At 40.7% G+C, this 6,189-nt stretch overlaps 1 long non-coding RNA gene across 1 annotated transcript; it reads right to left on the bottom strand.

Annotated features, from left to right (window-relative positions):
- Window positions 1–4,210: 4,210 nt before the first annotated feature.
- On the bottom strand, window positions 4,211–5,101 carry LOC115365902 (uncharacterized). The gene is made up of 4 exons (XR_003928793.1): window positions 5,052–5,101; window positions 4,875–4,927; window positions 4,611–4,681; window positions 4,211–4,471 (listed from the first exon to the last, which is right to left on the bottom strand). It is a non-coding gene; the product is annotated as an uncharacterized LOC115365902 (long non-coding RNA).
- Window positions 5,102–6,189: the final 1,088 nt, after the last annotated feature.

Genomic DNA, 6,189 nt, shown 5'->3' with positions numbered 1-6,189 from the left:
ATCTTTTTTTTTTTTTTTTTTCTTAAATGTGTATATGTTTTTTTCCCTCCTTGCTGGTAGAGGCAGCACTTGCGGGAGTGGGAGCTGCTTGTTTTTTAATGAGCCACCTATGCATTTCTATTGGCAAATGTTCGAAGTGCTTATGATACAGATGTTTGAAATGTTGAAATGTGCTTATGATACAGAATTATTGTTGCAGCAAACCCCGTGAGTGACTAGCAACTCCAGGCTAACAGCTAGCTAGCTGCCTGGGCTCACTCGGTAGCCAACTCTGGTTATAACCACACAAGTCGACACACAGACGACACACAGATGACCATTATATATATATATATATATATATATATGTATATATACATATATATACATATATATATAGTTTTGTGTGTGTGTGTGTGTGTGTGTGTGTGTGTGTGTGTGTGTATATATATATAGGCCTATATATAACTTAATTTGTGATATTTATACTACTACTATATTTATTTTTTATGAACTACTGTGAGAAAGTGTCAGACTCTCAGTGCATACAGCCAAAATAAAATAAAAAGAATAATGTACTTTGTGTGTTCAGCTAATGTATGTGTGTAAGTGGTGTGTGCGTTAAGACTGTGACTCTGGTACGAGCAAGCAAGTTCTCCAACTGACTTGATATCAAAAATAGAATGGGCATTATGCAAAATGATCTGGGAAAATTGCAACAGAAACTTTTACAACTTTTTTAGTCTCATAACTATGTTAGTTATATCAAAGTCCTCAATGCAAGACTGTTGGTCACATTCTACCATGCTTCCATCGAGAGCATCCTTATGTACTGTATTACAATCTGGCACACCGGCTCCACAGTGGCAGACAAAAAGGCTCTGCAGAGGGTAATAAACACAGCACAAAAAATCATCGGCTGTTCTCTCCCCTCACTGGAGGAGGTGGCTAACACCTGCTACTCCAGCAGAGCCTCAGCCATCAGCAGTGACTATACACACCCAGGATACACTCTTTTTGAGTTACTGCCCTCTGGAAAACGCTACAGATCACTGAAAACCAGGACAAACAGACTCAAACACAGCTTTTTTCTGACAGCCATAAGGATATTGAACTGCAAACATACCATACACACTTAAAATACATGTGCAATATCATAGTATGCGATGTGCAATACTGTTTTTTTATGTACGCCCCCATTACATTTTATTTGTTGTGCAATACTCAAACATGTACTATACATAGCTTTGTTCTTTTAACACTATAGGCATGTTTTTATTTTTAAATGCTTCAGCTATTTATTGTTTATTACTTATCTTTTTTATTGTATGAATGTAATTAATGTATGTGGTGGATATGTACTGCTGTGAGCACCTTACTGCAGTAGCACTCTTAATTTTGTTGTGTTTACAATGACAATAAAAGGCATTCAATTCAATTCAATTCATATCAATCTCGACTGCAGCTCCATCTTGGCCAGCATGGATGGACAGACTACTGCTGAGTACACATTCAAGAAGGCAATCACCATGAGTACAAAGTCCTCACTGAAGATTGATCGTTAAGCAGTGCAGATTGATCCTCAACTACTTCTCCAGCAATTCACAATTGCAGCAAAATCTTCACAAGACCTGACATCAGAGTTTAAGTATGAGCTGTGCAGTCATCCCCCAGCACTGTTTGACTCCTCACTGCTGCCTCGACAGCCAGAGAAGCCAGCGCTAGCAGATGCCATGTGGTTGCTCCATACACCTGACCTTCCAGGAGTCACAGGCCATGTTCAGTGCGTGCTTGATGGTGGATTATATGGACATATGCAAGCGATACGGTGACTATGTCACAAAGAACTATGGACAGGGCGACAGGCTGTTGTCGTGTTCGACAGTTATCAGCGCACATCCATCAAAGACATGACAAACCACAGGCAAGCAGGTGGGAGAATTTACAGAAGAACTATCAGACATACCATGCCCCAGCAGATGCTGATCTCCTAATGGAGCAAAAAGCAGTGGAGTCTGCGACCACAACAAATACTGTGCTCATTGGTGATGATACAGATCTGCTTGTCCTCCTCATCTACCATGCCAACCTTGAGTCATACGACCTCTTATTCAAACCGGAGCCGAAGAAGAGCACAAAGAAGCCACATGTCTGGAACATCAATCCCCCAAGCAGCAGCTGGGTCCCAGTGTGTGCACTCACATCCTTCATTCATGCGATAGCTGGATGCAACACCATGTCCCACCTTTATGGCATTGGACATGAAGCTCTATTAAAGCTGTATCAACGTGCACATTCTCCTGAAATGGGCGGTGCTAGGGGCAGATCCCCAGACACATTCACTGCAAAAAAATCACAACTTGGTGCTGATGAAGGTTGATAGACCGAAACGTTGACCCAATAAACAGCAGAGCTTTAATGTGAGTGCGGGAGCAAGTTGTGATTTTTTTTGCATTGGACATGAAGCTCCCCTTAAAAAATTCACAACCAGAAATGATTTCTGGGAGCAAGATATAGTGTTTGACTCACAGTCAGCTTCTACAGAAGAAGTTGTGTCAGCAGGAGAAAATTCTTCGCTTTGCCTGTACAATGGGAAGCCTGGGGAGGGACTCAACTCACTACAAGTATTTTTGTGAGAAGGTGGCTACTAGCACTTCTCATGTAAAGCCACAGAGTCTACCACCCACATCGGATGGAAAGAGTGACTGGAGGCTTGTCCCCACTTGCCACCAGCTCCACAGGAACTCCTACGGGTCATCAGATGCACATGCAAGACTGGCTGCAGCAGCCTAAAGTGCACATGCAACAAGTATGACATTGACTGCTCTGTTGCATGTAGCAAAAGTTCTGCGAGGGATCTGGGTGTGCAAATTCATGTCTGGTTGCAATGATGATGATGATGATGAAGATGAGCCAGGCAACTTAACATACCTGATGATTGCAGATAATGGTCATTATCATAATTACTTCCAATTTCAGGTTGCTTTGAGTGATGTTGACTTTTTTGATGAATCAAAATGCATCCTTTATTTTTGGTTTTCATTGGGGAGGGGTTGTTTGTTGTTTAGTTATTGGTTTGTCTTGTGTTATATTTTGAAAAAGAAATGGTGAGACTACAATAGCATAAAATACAACATTTTGAACAAACAAACATAAGGCCCGTTTCCACCAAAAGGTTCCTGGTAGTATCTGGGGGGCAGGAACTACTACAGGAACGTCCTCTCACTCGGCCCTCTCAGCTGCCGTGTCTCCACTGAGAGGGCCGAGTAGGAGGAAGGTTCCTGTAAAGTTACTGGGCGGTTGCGCAACCATGACTGGGGCATCAAAATGCACGTTGTTAGCGTTAGCTAACGTCCACTAAAGCTAACATTAGCGTCCCTAAAATGCCGGCTAAAAAGCCTGTTGTTAGCGTTATCTAACGTTCCTTAAAGCTAACGTTAACGTCCCTAAAAATGCCGGATAAAAAGTGTGTTGTTAGCGTTAGCTGGTAGTGTTGGCCGTGTTGCTACACAGCAAATTTGAAATCGCTAATTCAACTCCCCCAGAGTTAAAATGAACACTGACCAAGTGTTTATATGGGAACCACTGGTCCAGAGTTAAATTAACACATTCAATAGTGTTGAGATTATTAACACTGTCACAGTGTTACTTAACAAACTCTGATGGTGTAAAACAGTAACAACCAAATGGATCCATTTAAATGAAGTAGAACAACAACAGTGTTACTTTAAACACTTTAACAGTGTACAATATTGACACCAATATAGATAAGTGTACATTAATTCACACTACAATAGTGTTACTCCAAACTCTTATAGTGTAACATGTTGACACCAATATGGGTAACTTTACATTAATTCACACTACAGTAGTGTTCCTGCAAAATCTTACAGTGTAACATTTGGACTCCAATGTGGATAAATTTACATTAACTAACACACTCTGATACTGTAAAACTTTGACCAATGTACATACATTTTATTTAATTGGCACTGCAGCAGTGTTGCTTCAAACCAAGTGTAAAATATTAACACTAGTTTAATCAACACTATGTTATTGGCCAGTTATGTTATGATCAGCAACACTGATGTAAAATGTATACTTAACTAGTATTTACAGTGCTGCTGATACAGCATATGGACCACTGGTATTAACAGTTAAAATGTACATTAAATAATCACTCCAAAAATGACTCTATCAAAAATATTTATTTTCCATTAACAAGGAAAATTACAGATGAAAAATAACTACATAACTTAAATAATGCAACTGTGTGGCACAACAACAGTTAGAATCTGCACCGTAAGACATTTGAATATCAAAGGGTTTATAGTATCTCAGGTCATCAGGTCTAACAACTGAAACATTATGCACCATGTCAGCAAGACAGGCGTGGAAATGTTCAACAAATTCAACACAGATTCATCCACCTCGGTTCCCGAATCATCTTCCACATAAATCTTGTCCACAAGGATGGAGAATTTCCCTCTCACTAAATGAGTTAAAATACCACATGGTTATTTGTTTAAATCAGAAAAAAGTCCAGTCAGTTGAAATTACTGGTTAGTCATATTATATGACTAACCAGTATATGACTTGTATATGACTCATATACAAGTCGGGACAGTTACCTTCAGAAATTAATTCTTCATAATCAGCAGCTTGTAATTTGATCTTCAATCTTGCAATCTTCAGTGTGAGCCTGCAGAAAAATTACAATTTTTTTAGACAGTCCTTCAGCCGTCATTTTTTTTTTAAAAAAATCTTTTTATGTACATACATACATATATTGCAGAATAGTTTTGACTGATTACATTCATGTTCTTATTTGAACAATTAATCAGACATCATTGTAGAAACTTTTAACGTTAAATTTTCACTCCAACTTCACTTACCTGAAGGCTGAGAACATATGTTGGGGCTTTTAAGGTCCTGCTGATTGCTAGTGCTACAAATTAAAATAGACAACATTAATTGCATAAGCAAAAGAGTGGCATGTGTGTCAGTGTTATCTTAAGATTTGAATTAAAAGACATGAGTAATCATAGAAATTGTAGAAAATTGAATCAGACCGTAGTAACATTCTGATCCTCAACAGAGCAGGGGTGGGCAACCATGTTCCATGGAGAGCTGAGAGGCTGCAGCTGATTTTATTTGAGGTAATCATTTTCATTGATTACCTCACCTTCAAGCAGAGAGCAGGGACTAATCAGTGAAATCACCTGGTGGAGTTTTTGGTTTGAAAGAAAACCTGCAGCCTCTCGGCTCTGCGGGTGTGAAAACTACACCCGCAGGTGTTGGATATTGTTAACTCTGTACTGTTACGTCCACACTGATGTGTTTTCTCACTAGCACGGAGTTCATTGTATCAGAATCAACACCACAACCTCAACACTTCACTCTAAAATGGTCTAACACCAGGATTTTAACTCCAGTGATTTTGCTGTGTAGGGACGCCTAACGTTAGCTAAAGCTAACACCAGCGGCCGGCTATTTTATTGCTTTCTGTTGACGCCACACCGCGCCATGAGTAAATCCAATCAGCACCAAGTAAACCACAAGCCCCAGGAGTTTTTTGGGGCCGCTAAGAGTCCCTACCCCGAGGCAGGGCCTTTTTTAGCCTCTGTAAAAGTTCAGGAACTCTCTCCTTCAGGGTAGTTCCAGCAGTGGAGGCATGCGACAACGGCCCCGTAAAATTACCCTGAAGCTCCGGCGGTGGAAATGGGCCTAAACAAACAAACAAAAAAAACGACCGGTGTAGAGGCAGTGAGTGAAACGTGAGTGGCATTCAGCCTGTCTGTTCAAAAGTCTGTTACCAATCAAGTTTAGCAGAAACTCTACAGACTATCAGTGATTACAAACTGAGGGAAGAGCGAGCTGAAAAAAACCTGACCGCTACTGAAGAGAGACGCGACGTGAGCTGTCAGACCTGAGTGATTGACAGAGAGGTTGTCACTGTGTGTGTGTGTGTGTGTGCGGCGCACCGCTGCAGTGAACTATGTGTGTGTAGGGGAGGGGCATTGTGTGTGACTGGCCTATCACACAACGTGGACACAGTCAGCTACCAAATGAGGATCTTCATTCATCACGAGCACAGATATTGACTCATATTACTCGTGTAATACTTGTACACGTCAAAAGTTCTTTATCCGTACCGGATACCCGTTTCAGCCGAGTATCCGGCTCAACCCTACTAGCAACAAAAAAGAT

The sequence above is a fragment of the Myripristis murdjan genome, chromosome 9 (genome assembly GCF_902150065.1).
Source record: "Myripristis murdjan chromosome 9, fMyrMur1.1, whole genome shotgun sequence".
In the NCBI taxonomy this organism is placed as follows: Eukaryota; Metazoa; Chordata; class Actinopteri; order Holocentriformes; family Holocentridae; genus Myripristis; species Myripristis murdjan.
The sequence above is the reverse complement of the archived record's forward strand: the minus strand, read 5'-3'. Positions and strand labels throughout refer to the sequence as shown.